Source organism: Cupressus sempervirens, chromosome 8 (assembly GCF_028749045.1).
Source record: "Cupressus sempervirens isolate cs-2001-9-10 chromosome 8, ASM2874904v1, whole genome shotgun sequence".
Lineage (NCBI taxonomy): Eukaryota > Viridiplantae > Streptophyta > Pinopsida > Cupressales > Cupressaceae > Cupressus > Cupressus sempervirens.
In genome coordinates, this window is record NC_143125.1 from 236,354,954 (window position 1) to 236,371,563 (window position 16,610).

Genomic DNA, 16,610 nt, shown 5'->3' on the forward strand with positions numbered 1-16,610 from the left:
ATCTTGAATGCTCAAAGGAAAAAACTTGAATGTTTAATCACTTGTCTTTGAATGCATGTTGCTAAAATCACTCTTGAGTGCCATGGATTAAAATCAAGTTTTTTTTTTTTATGAATGCATGATTAAAACAACAAAATCCAATCTTGAATTCCATAGATCAAATAATCATCTTTTGGGGCATAAAAAGAATCCACATTTTTGAAATCTTCTAAGTTATAAAAACTAATAAAGACGCTTTGAGTAAGTTTTTAGTTGGACTCACCCTCTTTAATCACCCATCAATTTAACCATTGGTTGCAATCTCAACGCCATCTATGGGGATGGGTCTACCTAAGAGGGTGTTAAGTGCTCCACAAATATCAAACTCCACTCACTTGGGTCTTTAGTGGTTTTTCTAAGTTAGAAAATTTCTTGAATGCGCATTAATCTCGCTCACACTTCGTTTGAGCATAAAAATTGGACAAATCTTGACGTGGAGGGCCTCCAGGCGCACGCTTGGCAATTGAGTTTCACACATCTTTGTTTTGGGCTTAAAAAAAACTCACACTCAATCTTGAATGCCTAACAATCAATGAACATTGCATGGTTTGGACGCATTTTCAATAACGCTCGCATTTTTTATGTTGACGATCTCTCGACTTTCATTATGCTAATGATGCTGTCAAATTGGAATGAACATTGTATGCCATAATCACAAGTGTCTTCAATTATAGCTTACAAAATCTAAATCATCAAATGGAATAAACACGTGTTTTTTAAAGCCCAAGATCATGTATGTGGTCTTGTTTTACACTTTTTAGGAGGCCTGCTTGGGGATTTCATCACCCCTTGGGATGACCTCAACTCCAGCGTTCTGGCGGAGTATAAAGATCGGGAGGTGAATCCAAAGACACTTCTCTTGGGATTAAAATTTTGTCACTCGGGCTAAGCCTCAAGGAACTTTATACCCTTGAGAAGTGAAAGAGGAGAAGTGGGTTACCGCTCCTCTCGGCTATGTGACATATTTTTGGTTTCATCTACGGATTTGGGCCTCACGTACCTTGCGTATATCGAGGACTCCCTAGCTAAACCAAATTTCATCCTTGTAGAAAGCTTCCTAGGATGTTGGTGTGTTTGACGTGCTTGCTCAAAACTTTTGTCTTCTTGTTTGTTCATAGCTTTTGAATGAATGTTTGCCAATTTTGGTCGAAATCCCAAAAAAGTAGAAATCTCCCAGCTCAAGGCATACTTAGCATAGTCACTACCTTATCAAAAAATCATGCAAGCTCCCTCGCTGCAACTGAATCTATCTAGTTCTTTGCCTTAGAACAATCCCAAATCCAAAGTTCATCCAAATCATCCCCCTAGCCAGCTAGCAACCCAATCCAAAATCACCCAAGCCTTTAAAGAGTTGTTGTCACTTTGCCAAAAATTTCTATCCAATCAATCTATCCTACCAATCAACCAATCTCACCAAGGTTATCCCTCTGACAGAGCATTGTCTAGGGTAATCTAGCTTTGTCACTTGTTATCCCTCATCACCTTGAGCTAAAGGTTGGGATCCACAAGTGGTCACTCTCATGTCATGCCCATAGGATCATTAGTCTATCCTCAAGTTGACACAGCCACCACCAAATCCAGCGCATAGGAAAGCAAAACTCTCACCTTTTGACAACATGCCCTTGAAGTCTTCCATCCACTGGAAAGCCAAAAATCTCCAGCCAATCCTCCTTAGGTCTGTCATGCAGCTTTGACTCTCCCTAGGAAATCTTTCATCAGCCAATCCAAAAGTTGTGCTTAATCCAAATCCAACCATGAGCTTCCGTGTTTATCCATATGCAAGACCCCATCCCCATAAAACTCACCATCAAAGCATGAAGTACCAATCCTATCATGATGTGTTTGGTCGCATTTTCCTTGCTCCCGCCACCTCCTATTCCAATGATGATGAAAATCTTGTTGACTATGACGAGTGTATTGAAAGCCTTAGAAACATTCCCCCAAGCATCTCCCAAAATCCAAGAGTTATTCCAAACTATCTAGTCATGCCATCTGATATTCCAGCTTCCCCTCCGTCACCCCATCAACCAAGCTTCCAATCTTCCACCCCCATCACACTAGCTATTCCTGTCAATCCACCTCCACCTTCGACACACTAGTCTCCAAGGAATCTCCTAGAGGAAATACAAGAAAAGTTTCCTTCAACAGTCGATAAGCCATGTCATCTAATCCAACCATGTGAAGTATTCAGTGATGAAGCTTCCCCATCTATAATATCACCTCCATCTCCCATAGCTATCATCCCCATACCATCCATCAAATTGCTTAAAATCCTTCCACTTCTCGCAAGCATCAAAATCCCACCACCTATCAAATCCCTCCAAATCCTATCCACATCACCTCCAAGCATTTCCCAAATCTCTCGTAATGATCCTTATGCATCCATCTTCTACTCACCCATCTCCACTATTGAATCTCCCATCTATCCATCCGCTGCCTTTGAAGAATCTATCCCTTCACCCCCTATCGCACCATCCACTCCAAACCAATCCTATCAAGATCCTGCCCAAAAGCATGTTGACATCCCCCAAAGCATAAATGAAGATATCATCGTACCATGTCTTCCATCCATAGTGCAGTCACCATCTCCTCCATCTCCAAAACCTCAAGCCATATCTCCTCCACTACAAGATATCTTGTCATCCCACCAGCTACATCAAGATCCTATCCTTCCATCTCCCCCGCTCCATGCTTCCATCTTACCACCTATCCAAGCTATTCCACCATCTATAATCTACCCTCTTGGTTCACTTACATTCATCCACGGTGGCCCTCTCTCAGTAGAAGAATTAAGAACAGTATCTCCCCATTGCAATACACCTAATAAATCACTTCTACCATTTTCTGCAAGCAAAAAGTTTCCTCAGCTTGTTCAAATGCTCAATCGATGGCATTATCAAGGTCAAGGTTTAGGACCACAAGAGCAAGGAATCAGAGAGCCTATTATTACACAAAAAAATCTAGGATTTCATGGTCTTGGATATGTATCCAAAGGCTCACCATTTAAAGGTGTTGGTACACCACACCCCCAAACCAAGCCTATCTCCAAGCCCACCATGCCAGCCTCCCATCACTCCTTCAAGAAATCTTATGTCATCCCCCCTCCACCATCTTTGCAACCCAAAACAACCTACCATATCCCCCCTTCATCCGCTAAATCCATTTTGGGTCCCTATGTCCCACAATCTAGCCATCATAAAAATCCTATTCCATCCATTTCTATGCAAGATCAACAAAGGCACATATCAGGGCACATCATCCATCATCATCCCCCTACATGCTCTTTCATATCCTCTCCATCTCACAGAGCTTCTCCTAACCATCTTCCCAAAGCTTACCACAGCAATGTAAATGCCAACTTCAAAATGCATAAAGTTAAAAATCCACATCCTAGGCAATCATATGTCTATTCTAAAAGACATACTCCAAAAAGGAAAAATCCAATCAAAGAATGCAAAACAATGCAAAAGCCTATGAAATCAAAATCCAAAACCATGTGGATCCCCAAGAAAAAAGTTGAAACCTAATGCATAATGGCATCCACCATTGCTAATCCCCCATCTAGTGACTCATGTCCCCCATCTCCTAACTCCATCTTGGGTGCCTATATCCCCAAGCACGCTTCCAAAAATCCTCCATCACGCCCGCATCTACCATCTATCCCCCATATGCTCTTTTCACACCCATTCCAACATGTGCCAATGTTGCTCTTGCAAGCATCCCCATCTCATGCTCCTTTCCAGCATTTTCATCCCTCCATCTCCTACCATCAATCCCATCTAATCCGATCTATTGCATAAATCACACATCCGGTGTACCAACAGCTAGCAACAAAATTGAACATTCCAACAGCCAGTGAAAAATCCCAAAAAAGCCAAAATAGATGAAGAAAGCCAAAATCATTCCAGCTAAGTCCAAAGTCAAAAAGTCAAAAAAAGAAAAGAAAAATAAAGCGTCCACTGGTGAAAACTTGGCAATTCAAGCACCTTAGACAAGTACCATGATGAAAACTTGGCAAACAAGCATCATGCGTAATCCTGCCATCCCTAGCTTAGCCTATCACCCTCATGCTTTTGGTCATCTCTTGACATCCACCTCCATCTTCCAATCTATCCACCTATCCTCCATCCTCCAGCTTCCATCTCACACCATCCACTAATCTTATGCAGCTTCAGCCAATCATCTTAGCTATCATCCATCTCCCTAGCCCCTTCAGCTTTTTCCATCCTAGCTTCAATCCTATCACATCCATCATAAGACCTCCTTCCGCATGTTATCTTCTGATTGGGGGCACTATATTCCTTGGAGATCTTGTCTTGTCCATCCTCCCTTGTCATTGGTATCTAGCTCTAGGCTATCCTCATGCAAACCCAATGTCATCTCTTTATATCCATCATAATCCTAGCTATCTACCATCCTATCCAACCATCTCATCCTGCTCCTCTAGCTATCCTTGGTCATAAAATCTCTCATCATCATTGGATGCATCCTGCCAAATCCATATCTTTTGCTATCACCCCACCCTTAGCTTTCGCATCTTGCACAACATCGAACCATCCCGCTATCCTATCATCCTGAGCTTTTGCCTGCTTGTAACTATCTTGGTCTGTTAGCTTCTACCATATCTTGATTAGCTCACTTGTAAATAGCTTGGTCTGTCAGCTTGTACATCCTCTTTAGCTTAGTACCATTGTATCTATCCAGCTTTCATGTTCGTTCCTCCTTGATTAGCATCTTGCACACATCACACACTTTGGTTAGATATTCCAATGCATCCTTTAGCTAGATTTCCTATCACCAAAGTGTTATCTTTCTTAGTTCAGCTTGCCAGACGCATCACTCATCCAAATCCACCAGCTTCGGTGCTCTCCGATAGGTCCTTGCAGGATATAGCTTTCCTCATGTCTAATCTTGGTCCGTTAGTACCTTGTCCTACCCATCTCGTTGGCAAACAGTTCTCTTTTGGATTTTCGCTTTCTTTTGATTTGGGATCTTCCCTTTTGGGTCTTGAAATATCTTTTCCAATCAATCTCCTTGTTCCCTCCTCAAGGTTGCCATGATCTTCCATATCATGGTATGCTGCGAATGGGGCAATTAGAGCGTAAGGTCTTGATCAGGTCTTTTGCTTGTTTTCTTTTTCTGCTTGTGGGTTACCTAGTGTCGTTTCCACGCTGCTTCCTCTGGGATTCATGTGTGATATTGGGGCAATCCTTGTGTGTTTTTTTTGAGTCAGTTCGTCAGTCCTCTAGACGGTTGGTAAAAAGGCCTTGATGTTCTTGGTAACCCTGGCAATTAACCAATAGTCCTATAGCAAATCTAGTGCTCAACTACATGGTGGTACTTCTCTTTGAAGTATCCCCCCACTCAAAAAGCTTCAATGGTTTTCCTTCATCTCCATTATCCCCCATCCATATCCAGCATTTGTCTCTCCTACACCAGCCTATGCATCAGTATCTCTTTGAATCACTCATCACTCTTAGCTTTAGGGATCCACAATCCTAGTCTTAGGGATCCACTAATCCAAATCAATCCACCAAGCCTCATCTTTTGAGATCCACAATCCTAGTCCTAGGGATCTCCGAAACCCATCTTCCACCAATCTGACTCTTTGAAATCCTGTTGCATAAGCTTTTTATTCCCCTCATCCATCTCCCTATCTTAGATTCCTTTTTATAGTGCTCCGCTCCTTCATCCTCCACCTTCCCTAAAGTCTTAAGCTTGCTTCCTCTTGTCCATCTGATTCTCCTTTATCATTCTCCCATAGTGAGAGTTTGAGCTAATTTAGCCCCTTCTCTTTGCCAATCTGAGTTTCCTTGCTCATCTGAGATTCTTGTACATTTCAAGAAGCCATCGAGCCTCACTTTCTCTCCCCACTGCCTTCTTGAGGGGGCATCTCACAGTCCATTCTCTCCTCTTCTGTTCTAGCCTTGGGCATCTTATTTTCTTATCTTTGATGCCATGCCACTTGCGGCATCACATCAAAGAGGGGCAAAATGTAGACACCTAAAAACCTTTAGAAAATAAAGTATTTTTATTTTCTGAAAAAGTCCTGATGACATCATCATTTATTAATTAATTAATTATTTAATTAATTAATTAATTTTTATGCCATTAAATCCCTTTATCTTAATTAAAAATATTTAATTAAGGAATCCCTCCCAAAAATGTTTAAATCTTATTTAAACATTATTTTCTTATTTATTAATTATTTAATTAATAAATTGACCAAAAATCCTAAAATAAATAAAAAATTTATTTTTTGCCCAAAACTTGGCCAATTTCCTTATGACCAATAACCTCTTCCAAAATCTTCTAATCCTTCTTTAATTTCGATTAAAGGCTAATCTCATCATTTCCTACCCCTAACCCCAACTCAAAATATTTAATTAAAATTAAATATTAATCCTCATGTTTATTAAAAAAGTTTTAATAAATATCTCCTCAACCCAAACCCTTGAAATAAATAAAACTTTATTTATTTCTTAAAAATCTAATTTATCCTCATCCTAAGAAGTTCTAGACTCTTCTAGAAAGTCTTCATCCTCATCCTAGGAAATTCTAGACTATTCTAGAAAGTCTTTATCCTCATCCAAAGTCTAGACTCTTCTAGAAGATGTCTTTAAACCTAATCCTAATCCCCTCCTAACCTTGTCACATTCCCTAAACATGGGTTAAGACTTACTAACCCAAGCCAAAGTTAACAAATATCTCCTCCTTCACCCACCCTCATTAAATGCCATCCACTTGCCTATCCCTAAGCTAATCCTAAACCATCCTAATCCATCCTCTAATCATTTGCACAAGCCTAAACAAGCTTAAAACCTTCCTAATCAAGTCCAAGTCAAAATTGCTCTCATCACCCTCAAAATATCTCAACCATAAAACTTTATGAAGTCCACTAGGTCATAAATGACTCTTACAAGCCCTTTTATTGCTCTTACAAGTCATTATGAGGGTCTTTATGAATATTTTATCCCTTGAGCCTCCTTTGTTGACTCATCCTTCCCCTTTTCTCCATCCTCTCACCATGTGACATGTGTCACTCCTTGATTGGCTATAAAGAAGCACAATCCATGTGCTCTCCTCTCATGCAATCTGAGCCCTCCATAAGCTTTTTCCCATCCTTGCATCTTAGCCCTCAAACCCTCAAGCCTCTTGCCTATAAATTGGATCCTTCCCCTTTGCAAAATAACACAATCCATGAAGTAAAGTCATAATGCCATTTTGAGAAGTTATTTTACATCAAAACCATACACTCACACCCAAATTCCAACTCCATTTGAAGCCATTTTTGAAGCATAAGCTTGAGCATACCTCCTATCTATTTAGACAAAGCTACTCAACAAGAGAGCTTCTCATTGAGAGAGCCCATTAATGGCTCATATTTTCAATTGAGAGCTCATCTTAGTCTATCTTGAATTTTATGAATTTTGTTTAGTTTGTAGAAGCTTTATTTAAATTTGGTTTCTATTAGCATACTAGCATTGCTCATATACAATCACGAATGAGATTCTATGAGGAGAATCTCGATAAAGAGTGACACTAGCAACAATAGGCAGACACAGCTAGAATGATTGGTGATTGTCACAAATGAGATTCTATGAGAAGAATATCGATAAAGAGTGACACTAGTGACAGTAGGTAGACATAGCCAGAATGACTGGTGACTATCGCGAATGAGATTCTATGAGGAGAATCTTGATAAAGAGTGACACTAGCGATAGTAGGTAGACGCAGCTAGAATGACTAGTGACTCATGAAAGAGATTCTAGGACACTGGAGAGTAGTGCCTCCAAGTCATGACAAGACTTGATACATGGATACATGAGCAAAAAGTAGAAAAAGTGGGAAAGCAATTATATAGGGAGTTGAAAGATGCACTACAAGATGGAGAGTTGGGAACAAGAGCTGCTTGTTTGCCAGGTTTTCACCTTCTTGGTAGGACTTTCATTTTTTTTGCTACCATGATTCTTCTTTCCAGGTTTTCACCAATGGCACTTTTCTTGTTTTTCAAATTTTTTTTGTATTTCTTTCTTTTTTTTATTTTTTTTTGTATTTTTTGAAAATTTTCAATTTTATTGGTATTACCAAGGCACCTATTGCTTGGTTTTCACTTGGGTAACAATTTTTTTAAGACTTTTTGCAATTTTTTAGATTTTTTTTCAAGACATTTAGATATGTACAAAGAGCTTCTAAGATCAGATCAGTTGTAAAGCAGCTTCAGGTGGAGAGTGTTGACAGGTTTCTTAAGCACTTCTCCCTTGGCTATAGAAAGCTAGTAAGCACCAGATCCATACGTTGTAGTAATTATGTAAGGACCAAGCCAGTTTGGTTCAAACTTCCCTTTTAGGACTCGTTGTTGTTAATTCTTAGAATTTTCTCTCAGGACGAGATCACCCAATTGGAAGTCATGTGGCTTAGCTTTCGTATTGCAACTTCTTAACATTTGCTACTAATAAGCTCATAGATGATGACACGCCACTTGTCGACATTCATCTAGTAGCACTAACTCTTGAAGCTGAGCTATTCTATAATCTTTGTCAATAATAAAGCCTTCCATAGAGATTCTAAGAGTAGGAATCTTGACCTCTATTGGAAGCACACCATCTGCCCCATAAACCAAAGCAAAGGGCATTGTACCTGTTGGAGTCATGATGCTTGTCTTGTATGCCCATAGAGCTAGATTAATTTGGAGGTGCCAATCCCTCCCAGATTTGCTGACAGTGCGATGGAGGATCTTGACAATCACCTTGTTGGATGCCTCTGCTTGACCATTACCCTAGGGGTAATAGATAGAAGACCAATTTTGTGGGATTTTGAATCATTTGCATAGTTTCTTGAGGTATTTATTTTTGAATTGTCCCCTATTGTAAATAATGATGGAGGATGGTACACCATGCTTGTAGATGATGTAGTTTGTGATAAAAAGAGCTACAGTTTTGTCATTTGCTATTGTGAGAGGTACTACCTCTGCCCATTTCATGAAGTAGAACTTTGTAGCTGTAATAATGAACATATGTCCATTAGAAGAAGTTGGGTGAATCTGACCCACCAAGTCGAAGGCCCATTATCTAAATGGCCACATTGTGGTAGATGGAATTAGCTCCCTAGCTGGAGCATGAATTCCCATGGAGCTAGCACTGTTTTCCAGACTTGGCATACTTAATTGCCTCTTGCTCCATTTTAGGCCAATAGTAACCAGCTCTAATGAGTTTGTGAGCTAGTGTCAAGCCATTTGAGTGAGATCCACAAATGCCCTCATTAATGTCAATTAATGCATGTTTGGACTCTTTGAGTTCTAAACACCTAAGGAGTGTTCCATTAAGAACTCTCCTAAACAAGTCATCAGCAATAATGATATACTATGAAGCATTATGGATAAGATAACATTTTTCATTCCAAGTTAGACCATCTAGAAAGATTTGGTTACAAATATAGGAGTAGATATGATGGTAGAAAGATGAGTCTTGTCCTACAATAGAATAGATCATCCTAGAATTAATGGTATCATAGGATGGGTAGTGTAATGCTTCCACCAAGAACTCATTTTGAAGATCATTTTTGGGCATCTCTAACAGGGAGGCTAGAGTGGCCATGGCATCAACTGCTTTGTTATCTGCTCGAGGAATTTGTTGGAAGGTGATGTGCACAAAATACTTCTTCAAGTCATCAACCATGCATTTTTAAGGGATCAATTTCTCATCATTTGTTTGATACACATCATTAACCTAATTGATTACAAGTTGAGAGTCCCCAAAGACGTCTAACTGATCCACTCTCCATTTAGCTAGAATCTTCATGCCATTAATCAAAGCCTCATATTTAGCAATATTGTTTGTACAAGGAAATAGAATCTTGTATGCTTTGGGTAATGAGTATCTCTATGGTGTTATGAAGAGTAATCCAACACTAGATCCTTGTTGTGTGAAAGATTTGTCAAAGAACATCACCCACATTTGGTGTGTGAGTGTTAGAATTGACTCATTAGGGAAATCAATGTTCAATTGGAGAAGACTTTGCATAGCTGCATCTGCTAGCTGATTTGTAATAGCCTATCCCTTGATAGCTTTTCATTCAACATACTGAATGTCAAACTCATTGAGTATCATGACCCACTTAGTCAATCTTCTTGTGAGAGTTTTCGTACTGAGCAAGTACTTTAGTGGATCTATCTTAGCCACCAACTATGTAGTGTGGGAAAGCATGTAGTGTCTCAACTTTTGGGAAGCAAAGACAACTTCCAAGCAAGATTTCTCAATGATGTTGTAATTCCTCTCATAGGAGATTAGCGTGTGACTCAAATAATAGATAGCTTTCTCCTTGTTATCATTTTCCTCCTGAGCTAATAATATTCCTAGAGATGTCTCAGTTGCTGAAATGTACAAAATCAAAGGCTTCCCATAGATAGGAGGCATCAAGATTGGTGGATTAGCAAGATATTGTTTTATCTATGTTAAGCTTTTCTCGCAATCCTAACTTCAATTGAATTTCACACCTTTATGTAAAGTCTTTGTAAAAGGTTGTGATCTATCTGCCAATTGTGAGATGAACCTATGAATAGTTTGGAGTCTCCCTTGTAGGCCTTTTATCTGGTTGATGTTACGAGGTGGAGGCATATCCATAATGGCTTGAACTTTCTCTAGATCCACCTCGATTCCTTTCGTATATACAATGTATCCCAGTAGTTTCCCTGATGTGATGCCAAATGCACATTTCTTAGGATTGAGTTTGAGATTGAACTTTTCCATGCGATCTAGGATAGGTCCCAAATCTTGCAAATGAGTATTGTGTTTTGTGCTTTTGACCAAGGTATCATCCACATAGTCCTCCATGGTCTTATGCATCATGTCATGGAAAATTGTAGTTACTGCTCTCTAATAGGTCACACCAAAATTTTTTAAGCCAAATGGCATTACATTCCAATAGAAGGTTCCCCATGCACATGTAAAAGAAGTCTTTTCCTGATCTTCTGGTGCAATTTGTATCTAATTATAACTAGAAAACCCATCCATGAGTGAGTACATCTCATATCTTGCTATCATATCCACTATCATATCAATGTTGGGAAGTGGAAAATCATCCTTAGGACATGCTAAGTTGAGATCATGGAAGTTAGTACAAACTCTAATATATTTATCGTGCTTGGAGACTGGAACAATGTTGGATATCCATTCAACATAATCAATTGCACGAATGAATCTAGCTTTTAGAAGTTTCTCTAGTTTACCTTTAACGAGCAATGTAATATGAGGATTCATTTTCTAAAGTTTCTATTTAACTGGTTTAATGTCTAGTGTGATAGACTAATGATGCATAATGAGATCAAGATCTAGTCCTGGCATGTTAGAATATGTCCAAGCAAAATTTATCTTCTTCTCTTAGAAAAAGGAAATTAATTCTTCCTTTTCTTCAGGAGGCAATGGCTATGCTAGATGTATCATATGAGGATGTTCTTCTATACCTAGGTCAATTAAATATTTCATCTCTATCAACACTGATAATCTATCTTGAAAGTGACTTGGAAGTGCATCAAATATCTCATCCACGGGTGCGTTAGAGAGGTTTTCAGCCTTGGATACGTCTTTTGTTTTTACTTTTTTTGGGTTCCGATACTACCACAATATGGTTTTCACCTTTAGACCTTCTAAATTTTTTCTTTTTAATTGTGTGACTGAGACATTTGATGTCAACTTCAGTCATGTTGACACTCTATTCATTGGTAGAAGACATTACAGGTTTGACAACGTTTAGGTAGCAAGCAAGAGCATAGTCATTCTAGAACATGGGGACTTCACTAGATGCATTAGGATTCCAGTCTATAAGCTCAGGATATGTGAGTGAAAGAGTAGTGGCAGGTTTAATTGTGTTCACAATATAGTCCTTAAATTCTTGGACCAAAAATTCAAGACCTACTACGACTTCATCCACAAGTGTGTTTGAATGCCTTTGAGTACCAATATCAACAACAAATGACTTGAGGACACTAGTTGGATCAAACCTGTCTAACCTAACCCTAAACATTTCACCCACTTCGAGTTGGTTTTCATAGACATGAACTTGGTCAATGTCTTTATCTGTAGTCACTTCTTGAAAGGGATTCAAACTCATATTCCTTAGAATTAGTGTTGCATTGTGATAGGTTGTAGAATTCCATGATAGTGATAGGGACTTACTCACCTTCATCATCTAGATTTTTACACAAGTATTCAATACAAAATTCCTAACTAGACTCTCCCTTTTCTAAATGAGCATTGGGTGGATTAGTATTGTCCTCAGAAGAATAACTAGAATCATCCATAGTGTTGACATGTGGCACAAAGTCATCAGGATCAGCAAAGAATTTAGCAAGATCATGAGGAATAGGATAAGGATAAGGATCCTCATCATCTGAATTATTATCTTGAGTATCTGACTCAGCTTGAGACTCATTTTTGGATGAATCCTCAGGCTCTGGTGTGAATTTATTAGCCCCCTAATGGAACTTTCTTAAAGCCTAGACCAAATGTATCTGTATTTTTTTGAGCTATTGATTTGATAGGATCAACTAGCATTGTCATTGCATCCAATAGGACCAATTCCCTTATAGCCAAAATGCTTCATGAGTCTAAGACTAGTCCCATATTTCTCAAGAGTGATCTCTCAAGCTTGCTCTATTAGGTCTACTGGAGTCTCTTCTTTGTAAAGCCATGTAGCAATGGCTATGTTTTCACTTTCATCATCTAAGGGAACTATAACCTTGACAAAAGTGCCATTATATTTTGTTTGAGGTGTCAACACAAATGGCTTCTTTTCCTCAAGTGGTCTCCCATAATGATGAGGAGACTCAAGAAGAGATGTTAATGACAACACTAGTTTGATATGGTACTCACCCATGCTAGTTTCTTTCAGCTTGAATGACTGCTCAATTTGTTTCAACTTGTTGTCATGATAATCAATAGATTCCCTATTAGTGGGGATGAAATTCTCAGCAGCTTTGAGCATATTGCAGGTGTAGGTAGTACTGGCAGGAATAGTGACTTTGGAGCCATGAAATGTGAATTTGATGCATTGATGATATGTGGAGGGTACGGCACACATCTCATGTATCCATGGCTATCCCAGTAGAATGTTATAAGCCAAGGGAATGTCGAGGACCTAACAAGTGGCATCCCTTTCCATAGGACCGATACGAAGGGGTAAGACCACAAGACCTAGAGTCTTTTGTCTGACTTTTTCATATGCTTTGATAGTGATCTTGCGACAAGGATTAATAGAGTCCTAAGAATAATTCAATTGTCTAAGCAAAGAGGTAGACACAATGTTCAACCCGGCACCATTATTGATGAGTACCTGATGAACACGTGTCTGATGTATCATGATATCAATGTGTAGGGGTTGATTTTGTGGGTGACTCAATGATTTTTCATCCTCCTCAAAGAAGGACATAAAGTAAGGAGAGGTTAGGTGACCTACCATAGATTGAAATCGCTCAAGATCAAGATCTTGAGGAACATTTCGTCAATGAGGACTTTGTCCAAAATTTTCTTATGAGCATGTGAGGTTTTAAGTAGCTCAAATATTATAATTTGAGCATTAGTTCATTTTAACTGATCGAGAATGTTATAGCTAGTTGCTGCTGAATTTGTTGCAAGTTTTGTGCCTTTGCCAGATGGACCAGCAAGGGTTTTATCTTTATATTGTTCAAGATCAGGAGTAGAAGGTGTAGGGCCTTTGAGCACCATCTTGGCATGAGAACATGTAATAGCATTGGCATAGTGTTGCAAAGATGTGTTGTCTGTTGTATAGGAAGCAGGGCCCCTCAAGATGAATGGTGTCTTGGGTATATTATTATCTTGCTTACCCTTAATGGTAATGATGTCATAGTATTCAAAATCCACAGGTTCAACCATGTTGATCACATTGTTGTCATTAGAATATGAATAGTTAACCTTGTTGTTAGGTTTTGGTTTTGATCTCTCTCCTTTTTCATAAGCCAAGAAGGGCTCTTTGAAAGCCTTGTGAACCAAGTTCTTGTTATGTCCATCTACCACAATGTCGTCATCATCAATCATGTCCTAGACTTTGTGATGTAGGTTTATGCAGTTGCAAGTTTTGTGCCCATTATTTTGGTGGTACTCATAGAACATGGTTTTATTCCACCATGGTGGGTGTGGTTGCGGATCATAAGGGTGAGAGTTTTCCAATGGTGAAATAAGCTTTTTTTGTAACAAGTATTTGTAAACCACATCCAAAGGTTCACCCAGAGGTGTATATTCTTGTTTAGTGCATGTAGCCCATGAGTTTCTTAGTTTGTTCTTGGAAGTCTTGTTGTCAGGAGGAGGTTTCTTAGCATTCCTGGCTACATTGAGACCATCTATGAGATTAAAGGCTACCTTAGTAGGTTTAGGAGTAACATTGTCAATAACCCCATCATGTATAATTTCTCAGTTCTTGTTGACGTACTTGGGTTTTTCCTTGTTAGAGGTGGAGCCTTGTTTTGTATCCTTCTAAAGGGTAAGTTCACCCTTCTTGACCATGAATTCCTCTATGTGGATAGCCTATGTGACCATTTCTTCAAAGGTATGTGGACCTTGAAGTTGGACTCTATACCCAAATCGGCAGTAAAGATGTCAAGCTTTTATGCTTCAGGAATCTTGCTTGAGTATTTAGTGTAAAGTTGTCTCCACCTCTAGAGGAATCTGAGGAAGCATTCCCCAAACTTCTACTTAAGGTTACATAAATCTTGAATATTGATAGGGTGTTGAATGTTATGAGAATACTGCTAGACAAACAAGTTGGCAATTTCATCAAACGTCTTGATACCAAGAGGCAAGTGTGAAAACCACTCCATAGCCTAACCATCTAGACCTCTGGGGAATAAATGCATGAGATATGTCTGATTATGCATAAATTCCATAGGCAAGGCACCAAATTCCTGCAAGTGATCTTAGGGATCAGTGGTTCCAAAGTATTTGTCATACTTAGGTAGTTCTACTCCTCTTGGAAAAGGAGGCATGTCTATGCTCTTGTCAAATGGAAATGGACAAGGAGCATCTAAGGTGTATGTTTTGGCGAGTTTGTCTTTCTCATGCATCATCTAAGCTAGTTGGTCTTGCATGAATTTTAGTTGTTTTTTGAGTTTGGAGGTCTCAGTCTCCTCTTCAAGCGTGATGATGGTTTCCACATTGAAGTGATGAGGTAGCTTAGCTCCCTCCTGGGCAAGTTTGAGAAAGTACTTTTCTTTCTCTTCGTTGAGTAGGATTTCCATAACCTTCTAAAAAAAATTGTCCTTATGACACTTTTCTATGTGTTCAGGAAGTATTTCCACCTCTTCCTATTTGTCATTAGTGTTATGGTCTTCTTCTTTGTCATTCCTAAGTTGATCTTGGTGTCTACTCTAACTACCATGTTTAGGTTCATGATCAACCATTGTAGGAATGTGTTCAATTTCAGTACGTTGTGATTGGAAAGGTCCTTTGAAAAGGAATTTAGATGTTTTTTTTGGAGATACGAGACCTTTGCTAGTCTTAGGATCCTCTTGATACAAGGGGTTCCTAGTTTGTTGTAAGTTTATGGAGAATTTTTGCTGGACTCGGGGTGACCTAAAAGGTGAGGGAGATCATGAAGATGCCTCACTAGATGAAATAGATACAGATTGTGTATAAAATGGAAGGTGAACTCTACCATGATTATGAGCCCTAGCTCAAGCTCACCTATGTCTAAGAGGATAAAACATGTTTATGCTTCTTGTTGTGATAGTCATAGACAAGGACAAGAAGAAAAAACCAAGACAAGGATCAAACTAAAATGTAGTCTCAAAAAGAAAAAGGAAGAGTATTGTATATAAAGGTACAAGTAGTCTAAGTGAAGGCTAGAACAACCAAGCATTATGACTATCATGACATAGAGTATAACAAACACTAAAAGACAAGAACAAGACACTAAGAGATGAGACTAATTAAAGTATTGACCGCAAGTCATCAACCGAGTGAAATGTCACTATTTGGGACTATTTACAAACAAAGAATGGGTAACTCAATGCAAGAAACAGACTAGACGTAGGATGTAGATTGTTGCAACAAGTTGATTTTATAGTTTTAACACAAGGTCTTGTGTGAAGATCCTTTGGGAGGCGCACGAGAAAGTACAAAGGTAGGCATGAAGACTCAAGTCAGCAATTTGAACCTGCACAAGGATGTGTTATAGGTCACATGAAGAAATGACAAGTTTTGGCAGACAAATAGAAGTATATCAACAAGATCTCATGCAAATATCTAGATAGACCTATGTGAAGAAGTGTTAGGACAAATGGGGCTCGCGCAAAAATCTTGCAAACTGTGCACAAAATTTGGGACCAGACAGATAGCAAGAATTGGATTTCAAAGAGAGTTTGACAATTTTAGACTATTATGGATAGATTGTTGGTTCATTTGAAAAATAATAGATAGATTATAGGGTTGATTTTCAAATTGTGGGATAGCATTGGGTTTCAAGTAAGAGAAAGTGTTTTCAACAAGACACGAGAAGCAAGCAGTAGTTGAGTACAATCCAACTGAGGGCAAAGCAACTCAAAGGGATGGGGGAGTCTTGAC